We start from the raw sequence: 14,868 nt of genomic DNA, 5'->3' as shown, positions 1-14,868 counted from the left end.
GGGATGAGCAGTGATGACCCTGAGAACAGGGAGAGTCATCCTGATTCCTCAAGGGAATGACCTGACTGCTCCCATTCCCTCTCCCTTTCATAGCAGAATCTCAGTCCATTTGTGTTGAGTGGAGCTGACTTAATGGAGGGCTCATATTTTGGGACAGAGGCAAGGAAGGTGACACTGGTAATATGGAACATGTGGAGGTGGACTCTGACTGTCTGGCCAGGAGGAAAGGTAAGGGCTTGATTTTGGAGGCATTAGGCAGAAGGACACGGTATTTTTAAGAACATTCATCTGAGTCAGTATTCAGTAGGTGGGGAAGATAAAAGAAAGGAGATCAGAGATGAGAGGAGAGAGAGAGAAGATAGCTCTGACAATGTACCTGTACTGATACTCTATACCAAGGTAAGGAGTGCAGTGGAAATGAAGTCAGGGATGTCAGGGGGCCGGGGCAAAGCTTGGCCGATAGTGCATATGCTTGGGTTAGAAGGAAAATCAAGAAGAGCAGGGATGTAAAGTACTCTATATAATGCCACCAAATGCCATCTGCTCAAAAGGAACTTGGGATCTTCTAATCCTTGCTCATCCTAGTTAATTCCTGCTCTTCCGTAGGTGCTCAGCTGGTACTTTTGAGGAACCATCTCTGACACTGGATAGATGGGCACCTCTGCTGTAGGCTTCTTCAGCACCAACCTGGTTAGTTGTAAAAGGAGGCCAGAAGCCCATCAGGAGAACTGTGGCCTGCGGTGAGGCCCAGTTAGAGGGGGCTCATGTCTGGTCCCTCAGACATCTGGGTCGGAGCCAAGGACCAGTACTCAGAGGCAGTTCATTTAAGAAGCTCCACCTGCCCTTCCCCAAAGCAGAAGGTGTCCTTGGAACACTGGAATTTTTTGAACTTTCCTGTACTCTGTGCCTCTGGCCTCAAGCTATGAGCCCCAGCAACGCATGAAACCAGTCCCAAGAGTTCCTAGGGGTTAACTTTTCAAGGGAAATAGTGCAGAAGAATTCCTGATATACTACATATTTGTGACAATGGATTTGCCCAAAGAGGGATAACCTTGGATGGGCAACTGGAAAACCTACATTATTCTCAACTCAGGCACCTGCATGCACAACCATTTTCTTTGGTAGAGAAACAGCAAGTTACAGATACATAATTTGAAAGAAAACAGCCTTGAGTATTGTGCTTTTCTAGTTAGGTCTATATTCACATTTAAAAATATTATTCAACTAATTAAAATGGAATTAAACGAATATAATATTAACACTGTCTACTGTTTAGCATAAAAAGTTGTAAAATACATCATACTCTGTGCTCCGAACTGGCGGCAGATTTTAGCAATGTTTAATTGTAAGAAATAGCCATGTACTACTTAACTGCATAACTAGGTGGAACATAAAAATCACAATTACATGAATTATATTAAGTAAAATATGTTAAAATAGTTTGTTTTTCGATGGTGGAATTTTATGGACACCATAATGAAACCGAAGTACATTTTTAATTACCTAATTATTGCTCTTTTCAAAGTCCATTTACACCATAATTGTTCCTGTTTTCATAGTCCAAAGAGTCCTTGACAGAAAGAGTCAGTAGGATCTAAAATTAGGATTCATTCTTCAGGCAGCTCCTGCTTGTGGTTCCCTCCTATCTTTCAGATCTATCTCGGGACCATTCATCTTCCATTCAACAGGTAATAATGCATATGAAACTGCTGGGTGTATTAGAGGGGTACCGACGGGGCAGCATTTCCAGCCCTTGGGAAGCTTTTAGTCTAATGATAAAGATCAGACCTATTGCGGGAGAAGCGGAGTGACCACAAAGTCAGGAAGACTGACTGTGGGCTGCTGTTGCTGGAAAATCAGCCCAAACTGGACCGGGACTGGTGAAGAGGGACATCCCAGGTCTCCATCTGCACCAGCACGAGTGAGGACTTCAAGGAGAAAAATCATGCCGTGCGGGGAGCAGACAACCACGAGAAAACAGGGAAGAGATTTGATGGCAAAGTGCAATGGGGGCCAGGCTCTGGAAGCTGGAAGGGTGAGTCCAGACACAAGGAGACCCAACGTGAGGTCCCCCACCCCCACCCCACACCCGGCATATGCTGGTCCCCAGGGCTATGCATGTGCTGGGGGGTGAAGGAGCAATAAACAACACAACTCCAGATAAGGTAGAACACATTCAAGATGATATCATAAAATGCTTGGCAGTTCCTTACCATATGTATTGAGTTTCTGTAGTTTCATTTAAAAAAAGAACCATTAAGGATGTAACAAGATTCTATTTTAAAATGGGTGTGAGGTCACAGAATGCATGGACCATGCAGAGTCCTTGTGCTGTGGGCAGCCCATCCCCCCAACCATGGTTTCCAAATTTTAGCTAAATCATTTTCCCTTGGGTGCTTGAGAAAGGTCTTTGAAGTCCTGGCAATTTGGGGGGAGTTTTAAAGTTTATCTTTCCAATTTATTTTACTATTTTTTATTTTACTTTATTATTTTTATTTTAATTTCATGTTATTTTATTTTTTGCCTTCTCATGCCCCACTTTTCCTTCCAGAGCCTGGAAGGGCTTGATGTGCTGAGCGTTACTGTTTGGTTATCACTAGAGGGCCCTGGAGGAGAAATTCTTGGCAACGGTCTGGGAACTCCCGTCCTGACCAGCCCAGATTTCAGAACAAATGGGGCTGGACAAATTAGGGTAAGTTTTGGAAGTTCTGGTTGGTCGTTCCAAATCAAGGTCCTATGAGAGCTTTCCATCACTCACGTCATCATTTAAAATATGCCTTCCTGTTAGGGAAATTTGTCCCAGCCTCAGAGCAACTGGAGATTTTGTGAGTCACTGTGGTTGGACAGACTACTGAATTCTCAGCTGACCCGACGTCAGAGTGGGGGGCCACGGGGATCTGCAGGGGAAGAGAAGCCAGCGTTAGTGGGGGCCTCAGGAAGTGCCTCCCCCTATACCTGGGTCCTTCTTCAGGAAGCAAGCTGAGTGGAGGCGACAGAGGCGAGCAAGGAAGCAGGAACATTTGCTCTGGGAACAGTCTTCAGTGATTCTTAAACTTTATTCCAGCACATCGAAAGGAAAGCAACTTTGTATTCACAACTGGATAAGCCATTTTGCCTGAGCTGACTGATCGTTTTACTTCGACATTCAAGGAATAGGCATGTGTAAAGACGTGTCTTTACTTCCTACTAAAGACTCAGGCATTGCATGACCATCCATAAACCATTCCCTCTTTGCCAGGGATTGAACACAGCAGAAGGAGATTAAAAAAAAAAAAAAGCTGTTGACAGGTAGCAGAAATTAAGAAATCCAGTGGCTTGATTAGATATTTCCAGTATCCAGATGTGCAAAACAGTTTCCTGAACATTACTCATTTGCATGTCACAGTCAGGATGTTTTGCTAGAGCCATGTGATGTCAGAAACACCGTTTACTAACTTTTTTTTTTAATATGAGGCACATTTTCACTTAAATTTATTTCAAAAGAAACTTATTATCACTACTCTACTGGGAAATCAGAATAATTTGCCACAAGTTGTGAATCATTAAAAATTTCAAGGAAGACATAGCTATTAAATCAGAAAAGTCTGCTCATGTACCCCCTAAAATAATCATATACATTATCAACACATTATTTCTAAGTGTATAGACGAAATATCAGAAATAGGGTAAAGATAGGAGCTTTAAAAAATTGGAACTCCAAAGATAGCTTGTAACAGCTGTGTTATTTTGACCCATAAAATGAAAGGCTTTTTTTTTTTTTTAATTAATGTGAGTAGAAATCTCTATGGAAGAAATCTCTACTGATATATTTCTTTCACCTCCACACATTCCAAAATAAAACATGCCAGTGTTTTGAGTATATGAATCTTTGTAGGTCAAATATGCATGATAGGTTCAGAGATGTAGATTGCAAAGGCAGTGTCATTCAGAATAAAGCTGACAATGTGTTTGTTCTAGTTTGCTAGCTGCTGGAGTGCAATATCCAGAAACAGAATGGCTTTTAAAAAGGGGAATTTAATAAGTTGCTAGTTCACAGTTCTAAAGCTGAGAAAATGTCCCAATTAAAACGTCTATAGAAATGTCCAATCTAAAGCATCCAGAGAAAGATACCTTGGTTCAAGAAGGCTGATGACATTCAGGGTTTCTCTCTCTCTCATCTGAGAAGGCACATGGTGAACACAGTCAGGATTTCTCTCTTGGCTGGAAGGGCACATGGTGAGCACGGTGTCACCTACTAGCTTTCGCTCCTGGCTTCCTGTTTCATGAAGCTCCCCAGGAGGCATTTTTCTTCTTCATCTCCAAAGGTTGCTGGCTGGTTCTCTCTGCTTCTCGTGGCTATGTTGTTCTTCTCTGCTCTCTCTGAATCGCTTTCATTCTCCAAAATGTTTCTTCTTTTATAGGACTTTGGAAACTAATCAAGACCCACCCAAATGGATGGAGTCACATTTCCCCTAATCCAGCTTAACAACCACTCTTGATTAAATCATATCTCCAGGGAGATGATCTGATTACATTTTCAAACATTCAATACCGAATAAGGTTTAAAAGAAACGGCTACCTCTACAAAATGGGATTAGGATTAAAACATGGCTTTTCTAGGGTACATACATCCTTTCAAACCAGCACAGTGTTTTGTACATGTACCATCTCCCTATCTGAGACTTTGTCACCTGGAGTCAGTAATTAAAATTTAAAGCAAATATCAGCATATGGAATCATAACATCATTTAACTTCCTTATTAGTGGGGTAATTATACAATCAAGTTGTATTAATATTTTTGTGATGAAGTAATTAATTACCTTTGCAAGTTTAAGTACATAATGTGACACTCACAAGATGCTACTCCCTAGAAACTGAGTCCACAAATCAGTAGCCTTAAGATTATCTCATGTGAACTGACATGTACACACATATGCATATTTCCCCCACAAAGGACATGCAGCAGTTTTATGGATTTTCTGTTTTGATTTATGGAATCTACAGTAAAAGTGGCTAATAAATATTTAAGAATTCCTGATAATCCCAAAGAAAAATAATGAAATTCTCGAAGTCATAAAATTTAATTAATTACAATTCCCATTTCATGTGAATATATATGTATGGTCATCAGGGATAAGAATCCCATTCTTAAAATTTTAAATGATCCATTCTACCAGAATATTGAAGAAGTTTATTTGGTACCATTTTTCTTTCCTTTTTTTTTTTTTTTGCAGCATTTCGTGGTATTCTGGTAGTGTTTTCAAACTTTTTAATTGTAATAACAGAGAGACAACTCAAAATTCCCCACTTAAACGACTTTCCAGTCTACAATTAAGTGGTATTAATTACATTTGCAATATTGTGCTATTGTCACCAATAGCCACTAATCCAAACTTTTTCATCACCTCAAACAGAAATTTGGCACTCACTGAACATTGACAGTGTCCTCCCCCAGCCCCCGGACGCTGGAAACCCGTAATCTACCATCTTTCTCTATGAATTTTCTTACTCTAGGTGTCTCATACAACACTTGTCTTTTGCTGTCTGGCTTGGTTTCACTCCACATTATATTTTCACATTTCATCGATGTCATAGTATGTGTCAGAACGTCACTCCTTTTTACACCTGAATACTATTCATTGTGGGTATTCAGAACCTTCTCTGAGGGCCTCCTGCTCCCACTGTACCTGGAACAGAGTACACAGCTGTAAAGCACAGCAATGAGGCTGTTGCCCTCAGGAAGGTAATTTTTAATGCTAGAGGAGGAGAGAAAGGTTTACAAGACCATGCTAAGGAAAAATGTGACAGAGGAATGGGGAAGACTGAGTAATCAGAAAGGACTGTCTGACTATTAGGAAGGAACAAGTGTATGAAATCTGCATGTTGAGGGTGGAGGATGAGGAGGAGCAGGGGGATTGGGAAGGCAGAGAGCATTCTGGGCAATGGCTCAAAGGTAACAACTTGCATAATATCTTCAAGGAACAGAAAGAAATCCAGCAAGACTGAAGCATGGTGACCACATTAAGCAAACGGGAGATTGGTAAGAGGTGAGATAAAAAGGCTGGGGAGGGCCAGGCAATGAACGGCCTGTCCATTCCAAGTGAAGGCAATTTATTCCAAGTGCAACACAAAGCTATGAAAGGATTTTGGGAAAGGAAGTCTAAAGTTATGATATTGCTTTGTAGTGTTTCATAGCCCGTTGGGAATTTCAGTCCCCGTTGTCTGAGCTATTGGGGTTGTGAATGGGGGAGAATTATTAATTTTTCTATTCATTTTATATCATCTATGAATTACAGATGTCAGGAGGTCCTTATGTGTAGATGAGAAGTTTGCAGAGGCATATTTATATCAGTGCATTAGTAAGGCTTCATCAACAAGTGAGAGCAGCAAATCTTCAGCCTCTAAATTCCTTCAAATCTGAAAGTCAAGCCTTTAACATGTCTTCCATATGTTCATGGCTTAGACTCCAGAAATTCATTTGCTCTCTGTCCTGGTGCAAGATACTTCTCCAAGCAGGATTCCTTGTCCAGGATCTATCAAAAGAGAAGTGAACTACAGGACTTGGTGCTTTAACACGCAAGTGCAGTATCAAATAAGGGGTCACTAGCTCCTGTGAATGATAACATCCCCTTCCTTCAATCTAAAGGGCTCAACATAACAGAAGTTTACTTTTTCTTCTCATCATGTCCAACCAGTGGTAGTGATGGCAGTGAGGAGTGGGTTTCGTGCATTGTTCAGGGCCCCAGCCTATAGCCCTCTGTGACTTTGCCCTGTTCTAGAGTTCTTCTAGTTCACCAGAAGAAATTTCTGTGGTGGTGGAAATGTTCCATAGTCCCCTGTCCAAGATGTTAACCTCTACTGGCCTGTAGCTAATGAGCACTTGAAATGTAGCTACATCACCTTAGAGACTAAGAAACTGAATTATGCAATTTACTTAACTTTAATTAATTTAAATTTAAATAGCCACATATGGATAAAGTCTGCTAGTGAATAGCGCACAGCTCTAGAACCTTGGTTTCTTCTCCACTCAGCTGGTGGATGAGGAAAGAGAAGGATGATTGTGCAGGGGGCTTTTATGGGCCAGTCCTATAAGTGTCAAACTTCATTTCCTTTGCTTCCAGCGGCTAAAACTGAGTCACATGGCCGTGCCTAATTGCAAGGGAAGCTGGAAAATGTAGTCTCACAGTGTGCACAGGAAAATGAGGGGATGAATTTCGGTGAGTACATTCCTGGATCTGTGATTCCAGGACTGAAAAACCAGTAAAAGCCAAAATATACATCCCATTGAAGCAACTAGAGAAAACAATAGGGAAACCCACCAACAGAATTACACCAGAGCCATACAGAGCTAAACCAGTTAGAGTGTGGAGCGGGAAGATTTTATTATATTCAATAGTGGCAAGATTAAGATTTAAGGAGGTATACGCTGAACTATGTTTATTCATTCAACATTTATCACAGGCCTATTCAGTACCAGGTACTATGCTGGGCACAGAAAATTCACAGATAGATAAGATACCACCCACCAAAGGTAATTTTAATTTAATGTGGCAGGTGCAGCCTTTGCAATATGGGTAGGTCACAGTGTAAACTCATGGAAAGGATACTGAATTCTTCTAGGGTAGGAGGACAGAAATTTAGGCAAAGATTTCCAGTAGCTGTGTGTGTGTGTGTGTGTGTGTGTGTGTGTGTGTGTGTGTGTGTGTGTGTGTGATGTATGAGGTCAGTTACACACATATCTGCACTTTTTTGAGATTTGGTGAGGCAGCCTAAAGAATAGGTGGTGAATTTCATGACGGCAGAATAATCCCTATTCAATGTTGTATGTTTGAATCTGCAATTAGATAATTTCCCTGGAGATGTGATTTAATCAAGAATGATTGTTAAACTGGATTAGGTGATGACATGTCTCCACCCATTTGGGTGGATCTTGATTGGTTTACTGGAGTCCTATAAATGAAGAAACATTTTGGAGAAAAAGAGATTTGGAGAGAGCAGAGAATGCTGCAGCACCACAAAGCAGAGAGTCCACGAGCCAGTGACCCTTAGAGATGAAAAAGGAAAATGCCTCCTGGGGAGCTTCATGAAACCAGAAGCCAGGAGAAGAAGTTAGCAGATGATGCCGTGTCCGCCATGTGCCCTTCCAGATGAGAGAGGAACCCTGACTGTGTTCACCATGTGCCTTTCCAGATGAGAGAGAAGCTGTGACTGTGTTTGCCATGTGCCTTCTCAAGAGAGAAACCCTGAACTTCACTAACCTTCTTGAACCAAGGTATCTTTCCCTGGATGCCTTAGATTGGACATTTCTATAGACTTGCTTTAACTGGGACATTTTCTCGGCCTTAGAACAGAAAAAGTAGCAACTTATTAAATTTCCCCTCTTAAAGCCAAAAAAAAAAAGGTGGTGAACCACCTTCACACCGAAATCAACAAGGAACAAATATCATGACTCCAACATGAGTGTGCAGTTATCCTTATGTCAAATTGGTGCTGACTTGAATCTCCTCATAGGTTCAGCCACATGCACAAATGCATCAGATGCATTTTGTATTCCTTTCAAGCATCTCTATGATTTTATTCTGAGCATAGCTGAACATGTTAACCAGAAACCAAAGTCCCTCCTCCAACCTCCCTTGGAACGACTTCTTTACCTCTCTTCTCTTGTCACATTCCCCTTCTCCTTTGTTTTTTAGTGAGTTATTTACACATCCACTTCCCACCATAAATTGTGTATCCTTTGGCTTCAGTGTCCATGATTTTATTTTGGCATTAACACAGTAGTTAACCCACTATATGTTGGACTTTTTGCCTCTTGGCCACCTGGCTCCACTCATTTTACCTCCAGTAATGACATCCTGATTTCCTTCTTATGACTTATCTCACCGTCAGTCTTGGTCTTGGCGAATCTGTAAACCAAGATGCCAAGAATTGAGCCCTTGACATAAACCAGAGCAATCAACCTCTCTCGCGCGCCAGGACTTGGAATCTGGAATACAGCAATGTGAGGTCAAGAAAGTGGTTTAAGTTCAGCTCGCCAGAGAGAAGAGAGTACCCTGATGTGGTCAACTCTGCCTCAACCCTGGATCCCCTTGATTCCTGTCTGTTTTGAGACATGGGATTCACCCCTCCCATCTGTTCTTAGATTGCCTAAGAAATTTACCACAAATGTCGTTCATCTACAGCTAGCCTATAGAAATTCCAATTTATAGAATGTACATCTGTAAATGCATATGGAATGTGTTACTAATAAACATCACATGAGCCTAGATGTAAAATCCCTCTTTATGGACTAGTATAATCTCTTTTACATGGACGCCAAATGAAACACATCCAATGTCTATCGGAGTCCAGTGTGACCAGATGTTATTTTCAACATACTTGGAGATATTTTCATTTGACTCGTAAGATGGAAAGATGCAAGTAAGACTGAGACCTGGTAAATATCTCTATGTCCTCTCTAGGTTTGGAAACACTTTTAAGTCTTCCTCCCTCTTTTAGGTCTTCCTATCCCTCTCATAGCTGCCTTCCTGTTATTAGGATTATTTTATCCCTAATTCTCCCCTTCTAGATTTGAGCTTCAAAAGATCCTTTCCTATTGTGTCTGCAAGGCTTGGAAGAAGGATTTCAGTAAATATTAGCTGAATTGAATGGAATTGACTTGAATTGTTGAATTCAGGTAAGTGGCTTTGGTAAAATCCATTAGCTTTGCCCTGGGAATCTCAGCTCCTGTCCTCCCCCATTTCAATTTGGACAAATTAACATGACAGAGAGTGATTTGGTAGTCTTCTTTATTCACTTCAGAGAATTGGAAATAAGATATGAAAATGACAGCATGGAGACATGTCAACAATAGCCATGTGGGGTCAAGGTGGGACAGTGTCCTGCTGTCCAAGCTGTGCAAGAAAGAAGCTGTCAAGGCCACTTGAATGGATCTCATAAAAATTACTTGACTCAAAATGACCATGCTGTTTCTAGAAGTTGGCATCTGGAATTTCAGTCAGAGGGCATTAGAGATTCAATGCACCTGCCACAACTCTCAGAAACTCCGTTAGTTCCCTTTGGACAAGTGAGCCTGTGCACCATTCCTCTGTAAACCTCATCAAGCAGAATGATTTCTTTGTGTATCTTTAAAATATTAGAGTCAGTTAATAAAACAGTAAACCTTGAAGATTCATCAGCTCATAAGATATTACACCTTTAAGGTTTGTCTGTCGCTGTATAGTTCTCAGCAAACTGTGGCCACATATGTGCACATTCTCTCAGGTAAGCTCCTGGATGATAGATTCTCATTTTAATTTGTATAAAGTACGTGTATGAGGACATGTGAGAATCTGTGTGGCTCGAGAGAAGGGGTGGGGTAGAGAGAGAGAGAGAAGAAGTAAGTACATGATGTGTATCTGAAAAGGCACCAAAGACAAGGGGGAAAAAGTCGATATATATTTAGCTGTGTGTTCTGTGGATTTTTTTTTTTTAATCTTTAAAAACTCTCTAGTACAAATGTGCAAGCCAAGTAGGAGGCTTTTACTCTGGTTATTTATTTATTTTGTTCTCTCCTTTGTAAAGCTATGCTATGTGTTATGTAAAACAAATATTATATTCTTTATTATTAAACAAAGTTTATAAGGTTTGTGTGTCAAAGATTAAGCCAAGGACCTCCCAGAGAAAATTTCCTGTCCTGGAATAAATTCTCATGAAATATGGAATATGGGAAGTGAGAGGACCTCTTACTGCCAGAAAGGAGAAATGATCCACTCCTTATGGCATTCATGGGGCTGACCGAGCTGGGTGGGGCCTTGATTGGCCTAGTATGGGGAAGAAAGGACCCCAAAAGGGAGAAAGACCACAAACCCATGCCACTTTGATATCTAGATGCAGAAGGCACCCAGCCCTTTGAGGACATGGGAAGTGAAAGCAAGGTGATGGCAAATGAAAGGCATTCTTTGGTCTCAGAGCACACAGCCATGGAATCCAGTAGGAGTGCAGTTACTATTTATAGGAAACTGGCACAGAGTTATAACTTTTCCTAGACAGGTTGGTGCCATTGTGTTCTGGCACTCTGAAAAGCATTAAATAAGGCTTAGCATTTGTCTAAACCATGCTGTATGTACTATACTTCCTGATATGTATTGCTTTCACCTACTGGGAGTTTCACTAAAGTCCCTCCCTGGGGAATAGAGAGCGAGAGTTATAGTCAACCATGGTTAATTTGTGCTTTGAGCTTTGTTTATCCAAACCATATGTCTAGATGGTTGTAATTCTGTGTCACTGCCTGTGTAATGCTCTCTGTGCTAAGAGATCTGTAAATAGCAACAGCTCGATGCATAATCATGGCATTCTGAGGTGGGGGAAAGGGAAGTTTCAAGTGACGTTCGTTGTGGAGTCAACTACCCTGAGGATGACTCAATGTAGGACTTCAAACTCTGATCCTTGTGTTTCAGGCAAGCAGGTCACTGGAGGCCCAGTGGGAACTTACAGAAGCCAGGTGTGGCTAAAAGGTTAATGCTACCTCTGATTCTAATTCTCTAATCTTGGAGCTTGAGAATACCCCAGATACTAAATCAGATATTTGCTTCTCAATAGCCCCAGTAAGTTGTCCATGTACAAGAGAGATCCTTTCATTTTAATGTTTAAAAAAAAAAGCATAGAAAACAAGGTGAACAACCAGAATTTCCTTTTATGACATTTTCATTTGAAGATTTTACTTAATTTTCAAATGTCAGTCATGAAAAGACCACTGTGTTCAAGGGCTGGAGGTGATAAAACCCAACACGAATCTCTTAAATGGAACATTACCAGCTAGGATGAAAACACAAAGGCTTTGGCTCCCACGTGTAGAGTAATAGTTCAAGGGTTCCAGAGAGCCTCCCGTTCTTTCAACAACCATGAACTAAGCAACTTCTAGTTGCTCAGTGCAGTTTCAAATGCCTGCAGATCATGGCAAACACCCAGTGGCCTTGTTCTCTGGGAGCTTCCAGGTGAAGCGGAAGCTGACCTGGAACGGGTGCTGACCAGGACAAGGCACTGTCTTGAGATCTCCAGAGAAAGGCCGGACTTATAAGTTATGGCCAAATCTACCTTACCCCAACTTTAGCAGTAATATCCTACAGTTGAAAAGAGGGATTTTGAAAATGTTTCTTCCTCATTCAGATGCTGTCATTCACTTAGGAGTAAGACCACCTTACTTCAGGCACACCTGGAGATTGACTATTTGCACGTCCTAAATTGCTTTATAGGACACCCTCATCCCTAAGACAGTCTCTGGCTGTGGTGATGGGAAATGTGCCCAGCTTCTTTGGGTTTTGAAAAATGAATGAAGTGGTCTGCCACCATCCTTATGGGCATCAGTTGATCATATTTCTCCCAGTCTCGCCAGAGGCATGGTCATTTCTGTAGCCTTCTGCGTCAGAGAATTCCAGTGATGACTCTCACCCATGGACAGCCTCATCTGGATATACCACATTGCCAAGCAATCTTAGTACTTTTATGTCTGGTACATTTTTGTCACCAACCATCTTGCCACAATGACTATTTCAAACCCTTCTTCTGTCTTCAACCACAATCTTGGCAAATGGCCTTGTCTTGTCTGGAGAAATGAGAAACCATCATCAAGACCATCTCATTTTCCTTCCACTGGTTCTCTGAGGCCACTTGCACCTGCTCCATTCTCCACTTCTTTCCTCCTTTTATAAAATTGAAGCTGGTCCTACCCCTTCCTTTGGGTTCTTGCCCCTCCTACAATCTGAGAGCTTCCTTCAATAGTTGCATTCTCTCTTAAAGTTTCCACTATTCTCTTATTCTTAAAATTCATTCCTTTTTTCCCCCTGTGATTTTTTAAAAATTTTATTTCAAAACTTACAAATAATCTATATACAACAAACAAACACCTCTCCTCTTTTCTCCTCCCCACCTCCTAGCCCCTGGTAACCTCTAATCAAATTTCTGTCTCCACAGATTTGCTATTTCTAGATATTTCATATAAATGGCATCACAGTATTTGTCCTTATGTGCCTTGCTTATTTTACCAGCATGGTGTTTTGATGGTTCATCCAGGTTGTCCTGTGTATCATAACGTTCATTTTTATGACTGAATAATATTCTATTGTATGTAGAAACCGCATTCTGTTTACGCATTCAGCTTTTCTTTTCGCCTTTTGATTATTGTGAATAATGCTGCCATGAACATTTGTGTACAAGTGTCTGTTTTCAATTTCTTTCTGTGTACACCTAGGAGTGGAATTTCTGGGTATTAAGCTAATTATTTTTTAGAGGAACTGCCGTACTCCTTTCCATAGTGGCTACACCATTAAAAGTCATCTTTCTCCCACATATTTTCTGCCTGCTTTTGCCTTATCTCTGTGCTGTCCTTCACAATCCTTCTTAAGAGAGATGTGTCCACACATTGCCACTTTTCAATTTTATCCCATTCCAGTCTGGTTTCATTCCTTCTCATTCCATCAGAACTACTCCTGTCAACTAATCAAAACCCTCTATCCTACCCCAACCCAGCCCTTTCAGCTGAGCACAAACACATAGAGCCAATGACTAGTCTACATCTCCACTTGGATATCCTATAGATATGGTGATAGCTGTCTCAATTTGCTCAGGAAAGTCCGTTTGCAAGTGTTATTCTGGCATAATTATTCAAAGCGCCTCCTTTCATGCTCAAGGGCAACTGGGTTTGGGCAATAAATTACAAGATCAACTATCTGCTTGTAAATAAAAAACATCTGTTATTTGTCTGCCCAATCCATTTATTTTGTTTGCTTGTTTTGGTAACAGTTCCCAATCTTCCTTTAGAGGACCATCCCTTGCAGATTCATTCTCCACATGGTTTTAGTCATATGTCTAGCCACACAGAGGCAGATTGGTAAAAAGAAAGAGATTTGGTCAAACATGGGTCAATAACTTCCATACCTAACAATCTTGCTAGTGTTTTGGGGGAAAAAAGACTATTTTTCCACTGGGAATATTAAGCTTGTAGAATGTAAGATAGCTTTGGACTATACTCGGTAAGAATTGGCCAGAAGATGAAGACAACACAGAGTAAAACAGTTGACAGAGGGAAAGAAAAGTGTGTGTGTATGGGGGGAGGAGGCTCCTGATATCATTGATGGCACTTTGGATATAAAGCCCATCCCACCCCTGGATTTTTCATTATATAAGCCAAGACTTTTCTTTTTCCGTTGGAGAAATTTGAGGGGAGTGCCTGTTACTTTCAGGGCCAAGAGAGACTGAATCTACATAGGTACATCTTAAATTCAACTTTGGACAGTCCTTTTCCTACTGACCCCAAATCTACTCTTACCTTGAACTTAAACTTTATCAGTCACCCAGTTTCTGTTGCCAGAAATCCGGAAATCATTCTTGACAACGCCGTTTCTATAATCCTACCATTGATCCCATTGATTCTATTATTAAAATATTTCTGGACTCTGTTAAATTCCCTCCATCAGCACTGCCCCAATAAGTCCATCATGCCATCTTCTCTCACTGGGACAACTCAACAGTCCCCCAACTGGCTTTCACATGGCCACTCTTCCTCCCTATAACTTTCTCCACAGAACTTCAAATCTGCTCATGGACTTCCCTGATTAAACCTTACAATGACCCCTTTGCCCTTAGAATAAAGTCTCCTTCATACTTACTTCACTGGGAGTTGGAAGAATAGGGGAGTCCAGCAACAACCAGAAAGTAAGCAGGTATTATTGGAGCTTCTATAATTCCTGAATTCACAGATGAATTATATTAAAGATAATGTCAATAGATTTCCTTTAACAAAATGGAGTTTTTTCCCATTTATTATTTGCTTTGTTTTAGTAAGTAGCCTAGGTTAAACTTTCCTCTTTGAGTTGGGATATTTAAACACTAAATGTTACCAGCCTCTTCCT

At 40.9% G+C, this 14,868-nt stretch overlaps 1 long non-coding RNA gene across 2 annotated transcripts; it reads left to right on the top strand.

Annotated features, from left to right (window-relative positions):
• The first annotated feature begins 2,313 nt into the window (after positions 1-2,313).
• On the top strand, positions 2,314-10,134 carry LOC143660260 (uncharacterized). Of its 2 annotated transcripts, XR_013163901.1 has the most exons (4): positions 2,314-2,406; positions 2,552-2,692; positions 9,549-9,656; positions 9,782-10,134. It is a non-coding gene; the product is annotated as an uncharacterized LOC143660260 (long non-coding RNA). The 2 variants fall into 2 exon arrangements; XR_013163900.1 differs by having other exon boundaries at positions 2,323-2,692.
• Positions 10,135-14,868: the final 4,734 nt, after the last annotated feature.

Source organism: Tamandua tetradactyla, chromosome 16, assembly GCF_023851605.1.
Source record: "Tamandua tetradactyla isolate mTamTet1 chromosome 16, mTamTet1.pri, whole genome shotgun sequence".
Classification (NCBI taxonomy): domain Eukaryota; kingdom Metazoa; phylum Chordata; class Mammalia; order Pilosa; family Myrmecophagidae; genus Tamandua; species Tamandua tetradactyla.
The sequence above is the reverse complement of the archived record's forward strand: the minus strand, read 5'-3'. Positions and strand labels throughout refer to the sequence as shown.